General features: G+C 34.3%; 1 long non-coding RNA gene across 1 annotated transcript in view; it reads right to left on the bottom strand.

Annotated features, from left to right (window-relative positions):
* The window catches only part of LOC127066908 (uncharacterized), a 59,096-nt gene that overhangs the window by 21,045 nt on the left and 17,436 nt on the right, over window positions 1-20,615 (bottom strand). Inside the window, exon 4 of the long non-coding RNA XR_007782520.1 lies at window positions 4,138-4,440. This is a non-coding gene — a long non-coding RNA (uncharacterized LOC127066908). The remainder of the gene's footprint in view (window positions 1-4,137; window positions 4,441-20,615) is intronic.

Genomic DNA, 20,615 nt, shown 5'->3' with positions numbered 1-20,615 from the left:
CGTTTCTACACATCTTGCGCACATGTATTAAAAAGAAATTCTCAGCTGTATTATTTATACGAATTTTTCTTTCTTTTATTCGTTTAATTTTCATCTATCTTTTCTCAATACCATTCTCCAAAATAACGAAATCCAAAGAAGGAAACATTGTTACGTATTGATAATCGAAAATTAATTATTTAAGTTGATGTGAATTAACTTGAGTTAACTGACGTTAGGAAATTAAAAGGAAAAAAAAAGAAAAGATTAAAAAATGTGGGATCGTCAAGAAAATTTCTCATTCGTACTTAGAGATACCTATGTATTATCGCTATATGTATTTCGAAGGAAAAAATATAAATGAACGAGACGTACAAGCACGTTTCAAGCAGGATATAAAAAAAGAGAGAGAGAAAGAAAGAGAGAGAAAGAAAGAAAAGGGAAAAGGAAAGAGAAAAAGTAAAAAGAGAAAGAAAAAAGGAAGAAAAAGAAGGAAATAATTTTCTCCGGTGTCCCACAGATTCTCAACATTATAATTAAGAGTTAGTCTACGAAGAGAGATTAAAAAAAAAAAAAAGAAAAAAAGGAAAGAAAAGAAAAGAAAAGACAAGAAAAAGAGAAAACGAAAAGGACAAAAGATAAAAAGGAAAGAGGGGCGAGCAAAAAATGGGATTTATATAAAATAAAAAGAAGAAAAAATAAAATAGAAAATAAAAAAGAACGAAATAAAACGAAGGAAGGCAAGAGCGAAAGAGAAGACATTTTTTTTTTCTAATTAAGGGAAAAAGAAAGATAGAGATAGAGAGATGGTGAGAAGGAGAGATAGAAAAAGAGAAAGAGAAAGAGAAAGAGAAAGAGAAAGAGAAAGGGAGAAAAGTATAGGGAGGAAAGTCGAGAAAAAACTGATTAGAACGGAAGACGATTCGGAAACGTGACGGTTCCCTCTCATATCTCAGAGACGAATCGTTAATGGCGGGCCCGTGGCCCTCCTGTCCCTCCTCCTCCTCCTTCTCTTCCTTCTCTTCCTCCTCCTCCTCCTCTTCCAAAAGAGAAGGACATAACGAAGAGAGAATAAGCGAAAGACACACAATCTCCGTAATGGGAGACCGCAAAAAATGGCGTGAATAGAGGATTCCGAGGACGAGAATGAGAAGAAGAGAGAGAGAGAGAGAGAGAGAGAAAGGAGAAAGAGGGAGAGAAAAAGAGAAGAGAATCGTCGGAGTCTATGTCGAGTTCGCACGCCGCGACGTGAATGCCAGAGGCTCGCGACTGTGTGTAATTAAAAAGTAGAAACGTAGACGGAAATTGTTGACGCTGAAGTTCCGGAGACGCTGAACCCCTTTCTCCTCTTTTCCCCTTTTTTCCTTTTTTTTCCTCCCCCTTTTTTTTGTTTTTTTTTCCTCCCTTTTCGTTCTTTCTTCTTTATTTTTTTGTTTGTTTGTTCGTTTGTTTTTCTTCTTGCACTTTCTCCCTTTCCCATCAACCTTCTCTATTTCGCGTTTTTATCTTTCCCTTTTTTCTAATCTACGAAATAATTCTCCTGGTATTTATGTAATCCTTTTTATCTTCTAACGAAGTATCTGACACACATCTGACGTCAGCGAAAAGAAAAGAGGAGAAGAGAAGAGAAGAGAAAAGAAAAGAAATGGAAAGGAAAGGGGAAGACAATGAAAAGCTCGAAAAATCCATTTTTCAAAATGTAGAAATTCAATTTTGTTTTATTTCTTTCTTACAAGAAATAAACCGAGGATCGTCCATTGCTCTTCTCTCCCTATTTCTATTCTCTCTTCTCTATCTCTCCCTTTCCTTTCTACCTTTATTTCTTTTTTGTTTATTCCTTTCTCGATATACGAAACGATTCGCAAACGTAGCAGAAAAACGCGGAATATCGAGAAATTCGCGGGCACGTTTCGCTGAGAAAGTTGCGTTTTCGAATATCACGAAGCACCTCGCAACTATTTCTCTCTCTCTCTCTCTCTTTTTCTTTCTCTCTTACTCGTTGAAATTTATTCGTCCGACGTCCGCATACTTTCCCGGATTTATACATGCATATCTTTTTGTTGCATTCACGAAATCTCTTCTCATTCCTCCGTTACGATTTATCGATACGATTGCGATATTTCGGATGTAAGTAAGTAAGTAAGTACACGAGTAACTCGCAAGCGAACATTAAATATTCGTATAGTTCTTTCGTAGCTTCTAGATATGACCACCATCGATCAAATATTATCATTTTGAACATATTATCAATTCAGACTTATTATCATCGATCGATCGATCGATCTAATGACGAGATTCCTTTAACATTAAATCAATATTTCAATAGAATTCTATAATGAAATGATCGTCGTTAAGATAGAAAATTAAAAAAAAAAAGAAAAAAAAAGAAAAGAAAGGGAGAGAGAAAAATAGAGAGGAGAAAAAAAAGAAAAGGGTATTTTTTTAATGGTTAATCGATGCTCGGTGAACTAAAGGTAAGATCGTTCGAACGTTTATTACCACCGGAGTACCATGACGTTTCGTTGAAAGAAAGAAAAAAAGAAAGAAAGAGAGGGAAGAAAAAAGCTAAGGAAAAGGATCCAGTTAGGAAAGGAGAGGAAAAATAAAAAAAATAGAAAAAATAAAAAAAAATGAAGAAGAAAAAGAAAGAAAGAAAGAGAGAGAGAGAGAGGGGGAGATCGGTCCAACAGTTAATTCTCCTAATAAAAATCTCCAAGAGGAGCTATTTTTACGAAGAAGTAATCGTCAGTGAGTCGAGAAATGCGGGTGCCCCTTTAACGGTCCGGCTATCCTTTCAACGAAAGCTTTATCGGAAAGTTAAAGCTCTGCTGCCAGAATGACGACGGCCAACCCACTCTCCCTCCCTCTTTCTTTCTCTCTCTTTCTCTCTCTCTCTCTCTCTATTCAGATAAAAAAAAAGAAAGAAAAGAAAAGAAAAAGAAAAAAGAAAAAACTTCAACGTCCTGCTCTCGGCAATTTCTACGCGATAATATATTAAGCGACCGATAAGGTCGTACGCTATGGCGAGGACATCGAATAATAAATAGCCAGAATAAGAGAAGGGAGAGAGAGAGAGAGAATATGGTGTTCGAACGAACGAAATGTTAAGGTCGACGATAGTTCTGCCGTGAACACGATGGAAAACCACGATTATCCGACACACTGTATTTCCCCGTATAAATCTCTAGTTTGTTACTCGAACAAGAAACGTTTTGTGTAACGTTTATTTTTTCTCGAGAGAAACGTTTACTATTACCCTTCCGCCCTTATCCAATTCAACCCGATAATCCAGCCCATTCGTCATAATCGAATAAATCTGGATGACTAACGTTAAACTTTCCGGAGAGAATAATAATAAAATACTACTTTGCTCGATGTAACCGATCGAATATTACATAATGATTGATAGTACGAATTCTAAGGGGAGAAACAAATATTAAGAAATACAAAAATTAAGGAAATTATCTATATCGTACGAGGATCTTCGATAAATTTAGTAGAAAACTTTTAACTCCCGTTTATCATTGTGACGAACGAAAAGATATGTCAGGAATGTCTGAAATCGTTTCCAAAGGTCTCCTCCCCTTTCGAAGTCATTTAGTTATGGTAATGAGACATTAAGGATACCGACGAAGAGAATCACCGTATAACGTTCGAAATTGAACATCGATCGGGTCGTCAACGACAACGACGACGACGACGACGACGATGACGAAGGGAATCGTTCCATCTGCTTTCCATTTTACTTGCCAAATAAAATTGATATTAAGATCAGAAGAGATCGAGTAGACTTTAAAGGAAGTAATGTTTAACAAAGATTACATTCACATTGTCTATTTATCTCTACCTCTCCTTTATATATATATATATACTTATTTTATTTGTAAAAAAATAAATGAGAAAGTATTCGTTGATATCTATTCTTTCTGACCCACCATCACTTTTTCTCTATCATACTCTATCCGCTAGCTACGATATGAGAGAAGTTAATTAAGAAATGAAAAGGAAAAGGACATATAAGGAAAAAAGAAAAAAAGAAAAAAGAGAAAGAAAGATAGAAGAAAGACGAAGAAGGGAATCAGAAATCTAACCTCAAAGTGGCACCACGGGAAAGCTTTCGACGTGATACTCGAGTAATTACATAGGGTCTAGAAATACCGTGTCTTCCATCGGCGCCATTTCTCCTCTTCATCATCCTCGTTCTTCTCCTTCATGTTCTAGCAAACTCCCTAGGAACGCCACGAGTCCTTCGTGCGTCTCCAATTAAGGGCTACGCACGATCGTGGAAGCTCTCGAGTTACGATGAAGCGTACTCGTACGAGTGTCTCCTACGACGACGAAGACGACGACGACGACGACGACGATGACGACGGCGACGTCGACAACGACGATACTAGCGAATAGGACGTCTGTTGAAAGGGTGGCAAGTACTCGTGCAAGACTTCGTTAAGAGGCATCCCTCTAGAACATCAAACGTGACAACGTCTAATATTATGTGCATAAAGGGTAAAGGGTATCTTAAAAGTATGCGAAATACGTTGAAAAGGGCATGGTTATAAAGGGATCTCCCTTTCTATTCATATCAAACCTTCTATCTTATATCAAAATATAAAATTCATTATTACATTATATATTATATTATATTATTCTTATATTCGCATTATATTATAATACCAAAAAATTCATGATTATAAACAACGTTATCGATCAATTCGGTATCGTACGATATTAAAACGGTTATATCTCTTGATTCGACGAGATTTTTAACTTACCTATAAAAATCTAAGAAGAATATTCCTTCCTTCGTTGTATTATTAAAGAAACCACGTATTGGATGGAGCGAAGAAATTGATTAAATATTTCTCATTAAACGATAGAGTCAGTACGGAATAGATTAATTCTTCATATGCGTAGTTTATTACCTTACGATCTTTATACGTCGAACGGCGACGAATAACTAACCAATATGACTCACCGATCACGAATCGTACGACACAATATGTCCTTCCTTTTAATCTCTATTTAACCTTCCGTGTTTTTGTTTTTTCCTTCGTTCGTTCCTTCGTTCTTCCTTCCTCTCTGTTTTTCTTTATTATTATATTCATCGCCATCGTTACCATTATTATTACTATTATTATCATGATCATTATTATTATTATTATTATTATTATTATTATTATTATTATTATTATTATTATTATTAAAAATAAATTCAGCGCAGTGTGAAGGTTGCACCCTGATTCGAAAGCTCGCGGTAGAAAATTCGTGGATTGAATCGGTTAGAGTACGGCATGGAAATGTAAAACGCAGCATGGCGAGGCGCGGCGTGCCGCGAGGTTGGTAATTACTTGATGAAAAAAACCGGGTCAGTTAGCTTACACCAACAAACTTTATCCTTTTCTCTGTATGCCACTGTCGAGAAACTCTTGCCCTCCCACCCTTCTTTGTAGCGTCTATATGTATACGCGTATATTCTATATATGCGTATATTAGAAGTTGTATTATTATTTACAATGAGTACGTTCACTCGTTATCATATTTTCTCATCAGTTGTTTAACTTGAAATAATAAAGAACAAAAGAAAAGAAAGAAAAAGGAAATATGAAAATAATAAAAAAAACAAAAAAAAAAACATGAAAAAGGAAACTAAGAAAATGTATACCCGCTCGCGAGAACAATTAAATTTTATATCTTAGTTTCTATGAGAGCGTTCGTTTCAATTTTTTATTAAAAAACAGAAACAAATAATATCTTCATTTGAAACCACTCATCTTGTATATTTTTATCGGATAACTCTTTTTTAGTACGAGCTAATGAAAATTGCGGCATGGAAAACCGAATGTGCGGTTAAAATATGAAAATCTCTTCTTTTGCAATCTGGCAAAAGTTAACTCTGCTATCTGGTACATTTTCTTTTTTGTTAAAGTCGTACGAGAGAGAGAGAGAGAGAGAAAATATATATATATACATATATAAATAAACCGACCGAAGCTGAATAGAGCCACGAAGTTGACTTCATTTGAATTTTTTACTCCTCTTCTTGATCTTCCCTGGCAGCCTTCTCTTTCTCTCTCTCTCTCTCTCTCTCTCTCTCTCTCTCTCTCTCTCTCTCTCTCTCTCTCTCTCTCTCTCTCTCTCTCTCTCTCTCTCTCTGCTGATACTCTTTCGACCGTTGCCTATTCTTCTCAACGGAAAAAGTTTTTTCATTAACGTGTATGTCAGCATAGATGAATAATTAGTACAAGTCCATTGCGGTCATCTTGAAATTACGAAGACTTCAACGTCATGCATATACATATGTGTGTGTGTGTGTGTGTGTACACACACAAATGTACATACTATTGCGAATTATTCAAGATTAACACAAATTACAATGTTATAAAATATAGAAACATCTCTTTTTATTTGTTATTTTGAGCGATAACGCCAAAAGATTCGTATAGAAATCATTCGATAAATCGAACTCTCGTATTTTTCATCTTTTCAAACTTATTCGGTCCTTTTTAAAAGAAAACTTTGGAGAATAAAGAAGAGTGAAGAGCAAAGCTTATAGGAAGTGGACTTAGGTGAGTTCATAAAATATCCTGCCTAATCAAAAGTTTTCAACGTGTACGAATTATAGACGCTCCGGGAACATAAAAATCTCGTACCTACCTATTGTTAACAGACACTTTCTCTCTTTCTTTTTCTATATCTATATATTTTTCATCCCTTACAGTTATCACCAAGATTAGAAAAATCCTTTGATTTCAATTGCCCCATAAATCATATGCGATGTACTCGATTATAATTCGATCGTAAGAAAAGAAAAAAGAAACAAGAACAAAAAATAAGAAAAAAAGACATACAAGTATAGTTCCAAGCTAAAAACCCCCCCAAAAAAAAAATAAAATCAATAAAACACGAATAAATCGAGAATAAATACATATACCATAGTCATAAATTGCAATAACAATCTCACATTGAAAAACAAAAAATAATACGGAGACACTTGCAGACATTGAGATCTGCATTTATAAGAAATATACGATAACCTATCTGAAAAAAAAAAGAGAAAAAAGAGAAAAAGAAGAAAAGAAAAAGATTTAAGAGATTAATAAGAGAAACGTGCATGGGGTAGTATGAACATGACTTATTAATGCATATTAATGCATATGTATATAAATATTCGAAATTAGATATTTGGGAGAAAACGCGTGTCCGGATGTTAAGGAGGGTAAAGAGCAGAGAGAGGAGAATGAGGGGAGGTGGAGGAGGGTGGAGGAGGGTGGGGGTGGCCGTCAGTCATAAAAATTTTCCTCCAAGTGAGTCAGGAGGTTTTGAGAGCTAATTAAAGTTCCCAAGAGGGCTGGTAGACCTCTCACGAAGTTTCATCGGAGTGAAAAGTTAGCCGAGGTCGGGACATGCTCGACGTTAATCCATGGCGGAGGCTCGAATATATCCACCACCACCACCAGCACCACCACTAGCACCACCATTACCACCACCACCACCAGTAGGAACCCTACTACCCCTTCTCGTTGGAATATCGCGAGATTTAACGAGTATTCTTGCGCGCTCTTGTAAGCTCTCTCTCTCTTTCTATCTTGCTCGTTCATTCGCTTCGTTCGCTCGCTCTTGTTCTCTCTTCTATAGTTACTCTCTCTCTCTCTCTCTCTCTCTCTTTCTCCCCCCATCGTTTTACCCCCCATTATACCTAGTTTCCCTTCCCGTAGCTTCTCCATCGAAGGATTTAACGTCGAACGAACAACTGGAAGTAATTAACCATGTCGATTTTATCGCTACTAATTGTCGATAGTCGCATTTTCAACAAGATATCAAACTCTTCTCGTATTTCGTAACGAGCAATTGCTGTTGTTCGTTTTATAAAATAAATTGTCCATCTGTGATTCTCCTACGAATGAACGTATGCGCGTATATATGTTTGCACGCATATATGTATGTAAGTATGTGTATGTGTGTGTATATATATATATATATATTTGCCATTCTATTCAACAAGATTAATTAAACTTGAAATCGAGTTATTTCCAATAGATATCGTTCTCGATCAAGAATCGATATTGTCGAATAGTAATACAAAATTTTTGACGGTATCACGCGTATAACGTTAAATATCAAAGAATAAACGTATGTTCGATAAGATGAAAAATAAGTATCAACGCCTCTCTCTCTCTCTCTCTCTTTCTTTATTTTTGTATTTTTCTTGTTCTTTTTCTTATACCATAACGCAAGGTGAAAATGTTCCACGAATAAAAGGAACAAAAGTAAAATTCGGGATAACCGAGAAACTTCTTTTTCTGCGAAATTACGGCCTCCACGGCCGCGACGCTAGCCGGTAGAGGACTGATTTATCGAGCTATAAATCACATTAATGCACACTTTTTAGTTTCATGAGAGAAATTTAAGTAAATGAGAGCAAGTGCGAATGAGAAAGAAAGAGAGAGAGAGAGAGAAAATAAAAGAACTTCGTGTTACGCGAAGAACGTTTGGGATGACAAAGGCCGACAGGAAATTAATATCATATAATGTGGCTAGTAGTTGGCGAAAGGCCGCCGAATAATTTAAACACATTTGACTTTGCCCAATAGATCCTAAAAAACACCTGTACCTTCAACATTTACTCGCCGAAGTGAAAGATGTAAAGGAAAAAAAAAAAGGAGAGAGAGAGAAAGAAAAAAAAATAGATTAAAAAAAAAGCAATAGAAACAAAAATATTAAAAAAGAAAAAAAATAAAAGAGTTCATTTTTTTCGAATAATCCCCCCCCCCCCCCTCTCTCTCTCTATCTTCCCAAAAAAGAGATAACCGCAAATAGATAAAAAAATATATACATATACAGAGTGCGAGTGTAAGAGAGAGAGAGAGAGAGAGAGAGAGAGAGAGAGAGAGGGAGGGAGGGTAAAAGACAAAAAATAAAAAATATTCGAAACGACCCCTATCGTACGTGATATTTTTTCAAACATGCCGCTGATGCATCGACGCGTAATCGAATTATTAAACGGTAAAGTGAAGTGAATCCGTTTATTTCGGTATCCCCACCCAAGAGAATATTTCCTGTGATGTCGTTAGATCCTCCATTGACGATAGCTCGTTAACAAATTATTTTCTTTCTCGTTTCCCCAACCCTCTCGTAGTTATCCACGAACGAACGGTGCATAACAATTTTCAAAAACGAGGTTATTACACAGGAGACAACGACCTATATTAAACATCGTCTGATCGGTATCATATGTTTGTCGAGTTTCCTAACCGACTCTGTGTTAAACCTATGATCGACAAATATAGAACGTTACTGCGGCTACGCGTTACATGCACCGGGAATAAGCCTTCGCAAATAGTGACATTAATTGTCTACGCTGCGTCCTGTTTGCATGCTATTATTCAGAATAATCGACGACTATTGGTAGCCCTATGTCGTTGAAATTCATGACCATGTTAAACGTCCAATACGTTAGTACATAGATCCATTTCTATTGTTAACAATAAGTTTCGAGGAAACTTGTTTCATGGTTTAACAAAAATCATGACGAAATAACGATCTATAATATATATAAATATATGTACACACACACACATACATGTATATATATATATGTATATATATATAATACTTGATTTATCGAACTCTTAAAAATGCCAAAGAAGTATTCTATGCAATTAATAACGACAACAAAGTGAAAGTAAAAAAGTTTCATTGATCACTATTATAAAAATAATATAAAGAACTATTTGATCTACTACAAGAATTATTTAACGTTATCAAATGCAAACGAATAATTGATCGCATTAACATATCTGAACAACGATGGAACATTAAATTCACCGCATTAACATACCTAAACATCGACAAGACATTAAATTCAACGTTCGGTCGGTATCTATTTACATAGGAACGTCGAATATAGCTTACTCACCCTCTCACTCTCTCTCTCTCTCTATCTATCTATCTCTATCTCTATCTCTCCCTTTCTCGAGTCGTGCGAAACACGTGTCTCAAATTCAAATTGAAAGGGGGATCAAACAGCGTGGAACGGTGGGGAAACACGATCGCTTCTGTACCCGAGTCACTCCAAGATAGAGATAGAGAGATAGAGAGATATATATATATATATAGAGAGAGAGAGAGAGAGAGAGATGGAGTAGGGTTCGAGCATGGCCCAATTTTCGTCGTGAGATTGCGATCAGGTGACCGTAAAACGTATACGCGAGGTAGAGAATTTCGTGGGATAGATAGGTGGTGAGTTACTCTCTGTTCGCTCGACACACCTTCAAGTCCCCGCTCCCAAAGCCGGCCTATCATCGAAATGGCTGGGGATTCGAGCATCTGTCCAAGCGGATATCGTATTTACGATATTACTCTTGGCCCGTCTGGTAACTGCTTTACCAGTACGACGTCGTTTGCCATTGCAGAGAGAAAATAACAGCAGCAGCAGCAGTAGCAGCAGTCGGGTACTCTCAACGAACGAACGAACGAACGAACGAACGAACGAACGAACGAATGAACGAACGAACGAACGAACGAATGAACGAATGAAAGAACGAGCAAGCAAGCGAGTGAGTGAGCAAGCAAGTAAACCGTCTGGCCGGGACTAAAAACTCGCTGTTGCATTGGTGAAACTTGATTTCTTCTACTCTTTATCGATCTCAAGCTCGAACCACCCTCGACTAATCATCCCTTCGAGCTTGTTTTCTTCTTCGTTCTTTCAATGTTTATCGGTTTTGAAAGCTTCCTTCTTTTTTTCTTCTTTTTCGAATATGTTCGAGATAATGCTTGTCAAACTATATCTTCTTAAATGTAACATTAAACGTCTTTTAAAGATAAATAATTAAGATGCCTCGATAATTAGATTAAAGGTAATAAATATAGAAAAAAAAAGAGAGATCATAAATAATTATTTAATCTGATAAATATCTTCGATCGTTGAGAATTATTATACATTCGATTGCAATTTCTTTTTTTCTTTTCTTTTCTTTTCTGACAATTCAAACAGAAATTTCTTCTTAAATTTACTCAACATCGTCTAATAAAGATATAAGAGATAGTAACTACTAGAGAATCGTAACTGCATACCTATCTTCTAAAAGAGATATATCCTTTCGAGTTGAGGATTTGAAGGCTGAAAGGGCTAACCAAAAAGTCATTTCTAAAAGTTCGTTCGACCTCGAAATCTATCGCGTTTGGAACAATGCTCGTCAAATGAGACGGCGAAGGCAATCGAGCGAGATCCGATAGCCCGCACGATTCTATCCTTTTCGCCGCCACGATCACCCCTCTCTCTCTCTCTCTCTCTTTCTCTTCTACCTTTTCTCGCTTTGTATTTACCCTGACCTACGTGATTCTCCACAGTGCAAACTGCACGGAATGCACAAATGCTCGAGAAAATAGATATCGCCGTTGAGAGGTCAAACGGAAGACAGAACGTTTCAACTCCCTTCTCTATCTCCATCTATCTATCTATCTATCTATCTATCTATCTATCTATCTATCTATCTACCTATCTATCTATTCATCTATATATATATATATATATATATATATATATATATATATATGTATGTATATATAGATGAATATATACACACACACATATGTATATATCTCCCTCTTTTTCATCGGTCATGATTTCTCTATACGCGAACACGGGACTCCGCGATTGACGCTTTCAATTCGTCGTGCGAAACTTTGCTCTGCCAAAACCGGACTCGGTGCCGTTTCGTTATTCCCAAAGCTCCGCTTGATGCAACGGCAACGATTTGAAAAGAACTGCGGACATGGTAAATGGAAGCGGGAAGAGTACGTTCAATCGACATCTCTTTTTCTTTTTCTTTCTGTCTGACCCTTCGTTCAAAACATTTTTCGTACGACGCGACGACGGTGTTACATCGGAAAAACTCTACGTATTTTTTCAAATGAGAAAAAGCTTTAATGTTCGAATAAAAGAACTAAGTTGTAGATAAGATATAGAGATATATATATATATATAATAGTCAATGATATAGATAATAATCAATATATATTATATAATGTATTATGATAGTAAATGTTAATGAATGAAAATATTTCTTTGACAAATGATATTCACTAATTATAAACATAAAAAAAGATCGTGTATATATATATAATATAAGTACACATACACACTGATATAACATGTAAATGTACATACATACATATACATGTATATATAATCCGATTTTAATATGTGATATGAACAGTTTACATGATCTTCGAAGACCATCAATTATTCATAATTATATTTCAATATGATTCGAGATATAAATAATGAATACGTGGTCTGTTCACTTTGATAATTAATTATCTGTTAATTTTGATAATTAATTATCTATTCATTTTGATAATTAAGTTACTACATTACATTATCTTCGAATCCATAATAAATGTTTCATGTAACGCATAACTTCAAGTGAATATCGAAAGAAGTTTATAATGAGAGATCCAAGGGAATATCGATCCTCTCTTTTTATCTCTCCCTTTCCCTCCCTTCCTTCCTATCTTAAACTCCCTCTCCCTCTCTCTCTCCCTCTCAAAGTTCGTTGAAAAATTTTACTTCAGCATACTTCAACCTTCGCTTCCTTCTCACCCTCGGTGAGTTCCAAATATGTACCAACTTTATCTATGGACATTGATAGAGGTAATAACTCACTCCCTCTTTTACGAGTAGAAGTGATCGAGAGATCATCTTCAATCGTCGAACGTGCCTATGGGAAATACACTTAGGTACGTATAACATATATATATATATATATATATAATGTATATAGCAATATAATGATATTACATAACTAAGTTAAATTTCATATATATATATATGAATCTGAGACATCTAAATATTGTAAAAACAACCCATTTTTAAAAAGATTCCATTTTGGGAAGTAAAGATATCAGTATTATTTATTTCTGATACAGTAGACGTGATTTGGCAAGACTAGACAAGATTATAAGTTCCATGAATCAGAAATAAATAATGTTTGCTCCCTCTAAACGAAACAACTTTTGTTCCAAACTTTCTTTTCGAAAATCGAGATATTTAGATGTATTGATTTAAAAAAAATTCATCCTATCTGTGTGTACGCGTTTAAAGATAAAAAAAAATGTATTGACGTAATCCATAAATCGATCATAATTTATTTTCGAGTACCCTAAAACTCTGATTACTTTTAAAACGAGATATGAACAAACACAAAAAAAGAGAAAAGAATAAAGAAAAAAAAAAAGAGAGAAATTGATTGAATCTACGTGAAACGTTAAAAGTATGATAAGAAGCTTTACCTCTTGATATTCTTTATACATTGTCTTACGTAAATCAATCTAAAGATAGTTTTACTTTGATGCATCTTTAAAACCCACGAGCTTAGGTAAGTTACCTTCATATTTTCTCCAAGGCATCGACATTAATCCGTCAATTAAATCGACGTGATAGTAAATAAATTCACGTTGCCTTTATTTTTCATAAAATACAATAGGTGTATATCTTTTTTTTTTTTAAGACCAATGGAACCTGAACCATCAAATATTATTTTTTTATCTGTTTTTTGTCCTCTCTCTTTCTCTTTCTCTCTCTCTCTTTTTTTATTAATCGAAAAATAAATATTTGAGAAAGATTGACAGGAGCGAAAAATTTTTTTCGAATATGTCCATATCTCGTGTTTATTCTAATACGAATTATTATTCACATTCCATTTCCACATAGATCATACAATGAAACCTGGATCATTCAATATTGTTTCTTTTTCGTTTTTTTAATTTGTTTATTATGTTTTCTTTTTTTTTTTTTTTTAATTATTAATCCGAAAATAAATGAGAAAAATTGACAAAAAGTTTCCTCGAATATGTCCACGTTTCATGTTCACTCTAATACAAATTATTATTCACATTCCATTCCAACATAGGTAACTGACAATGTTAAACCTAATTAAATTTAATATAACTCGAGCAAAAGCAAAGAATGAATAAACGTAGTAATAACATTCCTACATATACTCGTGATATACAAAGTAAAGTTTTTAATTAAATAAAAAATTCATTTTCCGATTGAATAATCTCTTTCCCTTTTAATCTTGACATACTTTAATAAATGTTTCCAACGATGTATTTAAATCACAAATTGACAATCTTTTTTCACTAAAAGGCTGACTTTTGACAAAAGCTATTTTATCTTAATTTTTTTCTGAAACCGAAGTTGTAAACTTAAAATACATTTCGATAAAAATATTTATTTTAAGTGAAATTTATTAATAAACAAAAAATTTTATTTACCATCTTTTAAAAGAATTTCTTTTAAATATCTGATTGATAGTGACGGACATGAATGTCTGCGAGCCATATATTGCATATTTTTAATAATAAAAGCGAACGAATAAAGAGAGAACAAAAACAAAATCTATTCAAAATTTTGTGCGTGTGTATATATATATATATATATATACACACATATATATATCTTGAAAGTAAATATAATTCAATTATCATTCCAAATTTCAACTCGATTTCAACAACATGCTTTGTCCAATTAAAAAGGCAAGATTTTATAATTAGAATCGAACTCGGAATTTGTAATCGAACCAAACCAAAATCTAAAGGGAAATGGAAACGTCTCCCCCCTCTTCGATAATTGCAATATCGAAACGTAATAGTGGTAAAGTAGAAAATATAGCTCATGTAGTAATGCTATACACACTCGCTTTACAACTCGCAACAGTAACTCGAGAATATATAGAGAAGTTACATCGATGATTCGCATTCATAATTGGTTCTCCTAGTTTCACAGTTCTCACATTATAATTTGTATTAGATAAATAAATGTTAATTTCCTCCCTCTCTCTCTCTCTCCCTCTCTCTCTCTCTCTCTCTTTGTCGATAACATAATTCATTGATCAAACTTTTGAACATGTTGTAATGCGTTGATAAAAAATAAATATATATGTAAGTATTTGATAAATCCTTTTTCTTTTTTTTTTTCTTTTTTTTCGCTTATCCTCCATTTTATCCATCGCATTTCTTTCACATCCACGCACTATCCTCGCCAAAGAGGAAATAAAGTTAACGTGAAATGGGGTCGTGATCCTAGGATTGAAATACTTCTGATCTAGGATACCTACTACTACCGGTTGGTTACTGCTTGGTGGTCGAAAACGAAAGGAAGAAGGATCGTACCAGACGATAGGCCAATCTACGACGTCTAAAACGAATCGGTCTACTTTTACGATTTGGCACGAGAGTAACATTCGTCAATGTTACCGATACATCTTTCCTCTGAGGGAAATTCCTTTAGAAATCGATTACCTTTTCCTACCTATATCGAGACAATTAAATCGATCGTAACAAAATTATTATAAGAAAAAAAAAATTAATTCTATTAACACCATTAACATGTAATAATCCAAAAGAAAAAAAGATCGTTCAAAAAAAATTCAATAGATTTTTCTATATACAAAAAAAAAAGAAAGAAATAAAAAAAGAAGCAAATAAAAAATAAATAAACCTGTCAGTTTTGGAAAACGTACATATTTATTCATATGTAAATAAAATAAAAGAAAAATAAAATACTCGAACGTACGTATGTACATACGTACTTACATACGTAACAAGAACACGTCACTGTGGAGACTTTATGAAAAGACTATTCAATATAATATTTTTTACGGATGACGTGTATACAGTTTTTCTTTTTTTTTACATTACGCTATAGTAACCGAAAATGCGGCTCTTTTAACATGCATCGTAAACATTAGATTCTCCCCCTTCTATGCGTTCCTTTGTTGAAAGTTATATTTCCTTTCTTTTATATTTATTTTTCAAAAGTAAAATAGAACGAAATTTAGGTCAATAAATATCTCTCGCGATGCGGTAACGCACGAATCCCGAGTACGTGAATTTCGTTATCCCCTCTTCTCTATCATACTTTTTTTTTGTTCTCTGTTCTTTCTTCCTTTTTAAGCCATTTTTATTTTCTCTCTGTCTCTCTCTCTTTCTCTCTCTCTCTCTTTCTTTCTCTTTTTTCTTCCCCCTCTCGCTTTTTTCTTCCTTTGTCTAGCTCGCTTTACGCCGCTTACGAGATTGCAATATCGCGAAGTGCGGCTCCGATTTTGTAAGCCCCTACGAATATATATATATATATATATATATATATATATATGTATGTATGTATGTATGTATGTATATGTATGTAACTGTTGAACTAGATCACAGAATACTTTTGAAGATTTATTAATGACACAGTTTGAAAAATTTCTATTCGAGATATATTCGATTTTGTCGACAAAAAAGATCCAACGATTCTTTTGCGAATTAAATAAAAAAAAAAGAAAAAGAAAAAAATGGAAAACAAAACAAACCGAAACCCAAAGCAAAATAAAAAAAAAAACAAAAAAGAAAGAAAAGAAAAAAATTGTCAAAATAGTTCACATTTGGTATTTTGTATTCGACGAGTAGAGAAAAAAAAGAGAAAAAACGAGAAAGGGTAAAAATGCACAATTTTTTTTTGTCGTCGACTCTCATGGAGAATGTATGTACTGTACTAAACAGAAAATCCATTATCGAAGGTTATCGACATGACGAAAATCCTCGAATGAAAATTTCCAAATATTCCCGTTGAAAGATCTTCGACTATTCGCCATGAACGAGTGAGAAAAGAACAAAAAATAAAAAGAAGCGGAGGTGTAGGTAGGTATCAGAAAGGGTGGATATATATCACGACTCGAACAATAAACCTCTCTCTCTCTCTCTCTCTCTCTCTTAACCGCAAAATATCTCGAACGTTATTGTTTTTTACCTTTCTTTCTTTCTTTCCTTTCCTCTCTGCCTCTCTCTCTCTCTCTCTCTCTCTCTCTCTCTCTCTCTCTCTCTCTCTCTCTCTCTCTCTCTGTCTCTCTCTCTTTCGCTAAAAAAAGGAATAAAATTTATGAACTACGCTCCACTTCTGCCGCTTGTAAGGACAGCCTTCTATAAACCAGTACGCTACTACGTGACCTCGTGCCAATATCACCTAACAATAACATTCTTCGAACCAAATGTAAACTTTTCTTACAGACGCAATTCTAGAAAGGTCAAATAAGTATATCGGTAATAATAATATTAATTACTAATATAATATAAGCTAGTATGGTGTTGCCGTGTTATAAATTATTCAATAATTTTGTAACAGCAGTTACATAATATAATGCAATATTAATAAATGAACGATGTAATATGATAATTAATAATATAATTAATATACAATTTAATTATTATGCGATTTGAAAAATTAGTATACGATTCAATAATGTAGCAGTAATATAAGTGATAAAAAAATAATTAAATAAATAAATACTCCGAATATTATAATACTATTATTTTATATGGATAATTTGAAATGGTTGAAAGAAAAGACACAAAGTACTTATTACATACATACGTACATACATACATATCTATATATATATATATGTGTGTGTATAAATATATATTTATACAAAGGATAAAACGTTCGAGTTGCTTTTTATGTTAATGTACGTGACACAAGCGACGCAAAGAGAAGCATGCACGCGTATTGTAAACTGGATTCGTGGAAACCGAAATATGGATGCAAAGAACGCCGTATAACTGGCGTATGTGCATACATTTATGCACCCTTTCCTCCCTTAACCCCTATCTACCCCTCTTGTGCATGAAGAGTAACGTACGCGTGCAAACACACTTGTATATAACATACGTACGTTGGTACGCAGGTAGTACATATGTATGTATATGTATCATTCGTACGGATATGTACACAACGAACGCCACCGTTACATTTTACCGAAATTCCACGCTATAGTAGTAACGCCAAATCAAAAAGCGACAGAATACAGGTATGCATATATATGTATATGTAGAGGTAGATAGATAGATACATAGATAAATAGATAGATAGATAGATAGATAGATAGATAGATAGATAGATAGATAGATAGACAGAAAGAAAAAGAGAGAGAAAAAGAAAGAATGATTTTCGTTGCAAGAGTACATTTTTTTTCAATTAAGAATTTCATCTCTCTCTTCTCCTTTCTGTCTCTCTCTCTCTCTCTCTCTCTCTCTCTTTCTCCCTGTCTTTTTACATATATACATATTGAAATTTTTAATTGAAAACAAAAATATGCTTTCACAGTTAAAACCTTTTTATTGTATAACATCTACCTCTTACACTTATATATATATATATATATACGTCTTACACGTAAGACCGACGATTTAACCGAATGTTTCTACTTCTAAAAAGATGAGAAGAAAAGGTAGTAAGAGAGAAAAAGTTTCTTTGAGAATTACGACAACGAAAATCGTACCGACGCGATATGTGCTGTGAAAGTTTTCAAGTCTTAAGAAAACCACTTGGACTGGCGATACTCGACCTTGCTATACTTACTACTACTCTTATCCCCCCACCCTCATCCCCTTCCCTTTCCTTTCCCACACTCTCTCTCTCTTTCTCTATCTATATCTATCTATCTCTATTTCCCTCTCCCTCTCCCTCTTTCTCCCTCTCCCTCTTTCTCCCTCTCCCTCTTTCTCCCTCTCCCTCTTTCTCCCTCTCCCTCTTTCTCCCTCTCCCTCTTTCTCCCTCTCCCTCTTTCTTCGTCGCTCTTTGTCTTTCTCTTTTTCTCCTACATTTTCATCGTTTCAAGAAAACGAGGAAACTTCTCCCACTTGGAATCCCACGGTGACGATTTCCCAAATGTTATAAACTCCCCTTAAAACGATCGAACATTTCTACTATGGGGGCTCGAACTAAAAGAAATCTATAGACTTTGTGAATTTTCCTAGGTGAGAAAATAAATGCTCATGGATAGATATACGTATGTACGTAGATACGTACACGCACTCACTATTGCACACACGTACGGACACACACAGACACACACACAAGCGTGAACACATAACTGGTAAATAAGAAAAGAGTAACCCGTTAGAACCTCCTCTTACGTACGAACTTACGACGTACCATTTGTTCTCAGCACGCCGAGAGAAAACAGTGTGAGCCCTTTCTTATCTCTTCTTCTTCTCTCTCTCTCTCTCTCTCTCTCTCTTTCCCTCTCTATGTCTCTGTCTTTCCCTCTCTCTTTCCCTCTCTCTCTCTCTCTCTCTCTCTCTTTCTCTCTCTCTCTCTCTCCTTCTCTTTTTCTTTTTCTTTCTCTATAACTAACTCTTAGCTCTTCTTAGCACGAAGTAAATAAAATCTGACCGATGACGATAATGAAGAGAACCACTTGGTAAGTTTTTTTATCGATGACCATGTTGTAGTTAAATACTTGGTTTACTAGTTAAGATAAAAAACACTAAATCATTGATGTTACTTTAGTTCCTTAGTATCTCCACTTTGTTTTTTCTCTTTATCTATCTATCTATCTATCTATCTCTCTCTCTCTCTCTCTCTCTCTCTCTCTCTCTCTCTCTCTCTCTCTCTCTCTCTCTCTCTCTCTCTCTCTCTCTATGAAAATTTTTTCTATATGAACAAATATTATATAATTACGAATTAATATAACCTTAAGACTGAATTTACTATAATTTAAATATATATATATATAATAAATCATCGATAGTAAATCAATCAATCAATCGAAGTTAGAAAAAAAGTTAACATTACAAATTCCTACTTCTTCTAATCTCAACTCTGCATCTCTATCTCTCTTTCTCTCTCTTTCTCTCAGTTATACTCAAAACGGAGCTTGCGTACTACCGCACTCGAAAAGGTATTCGTTTGCCAAACACAGACTGGTCAATCAAGCACCATTCAACGAATATAACAAAATAACGTGCAAAAGGTTTTTTGCTAACCAACGACGCTTACACTGTGCGACGATTTAACTAAGCGACACCATTCAATGATGTTCAATGTACGATTGAAAATCGAAAAAAGAAGAGAGAAAAAGAGAGAAAGAGAGAAAGAAAGAGAGAGAGAGAGAGACAGACAGACAGACAGATAAACATGAAAATGTACATGCATAAATATCTTGAAAAATTTTCTAATGAAATATTAAATATTAAAATATACAAACATTATCATTAATCTTGATTATTAACAAATTGATTAAATGAATTACTCCTCGATTCTCATTCATTTCTATCGTATCATATCATAGAAGTCTTTGCAAAAATCATAAACTTTTTAAGCTCACTTCAACCATATAATTTGCACCGTCATAAAGCTCACGACGACCACTACGCGTGGCTATGGTACAAACGCGCGCATAACTTTTCCGGTTAGATAGTCGAATACGCGCAAGGTAGTTTGCCAGGCCGTTGTAACTTTTGTTATGGAAATATATATTCAAAGATCCTTTAATATTCATGAACACGTTGCGTTACGTACGTAGATACATACACGGAATACACATGTACCATAACCGAATAATAATTTAACGTTGTTGTTATTTACTTTTTTTACATATGATTGAATTTCACTAGCTTCGTTCTAAAACGTTTCACCATTTTTTTTTTTTATTCTTTCTTCCCTTTTTCTGTGCGTTTTTATTAATTAATTAATTAATTTATTTATTTACTTATTATATATGTATGTATATAAAATATACAACTGGCTATCTCTTGAATCATACAGCAGCATATTTAATGTATCCAAATATCGTGTTAACATTTATAAT

Source organism: Vespula vulgaris, chromosome 10 (assembly GCF_905475345.1).
Source record: "Vespula vulgaris chromosome 10, iyVesVulg1.1, whole genome shotgun sequence".
NCBI lineage: Eukaryota > Metazoa > Arthropoda > Insecta > Hymenoptera > Vespidae > Vespula > Vespula vulgaris.
The sequence above is the reverse complement of the archived record's forward strand: the minus strand, read 5'-3'. Positions and strand labels throughout refer to the sequence as shown.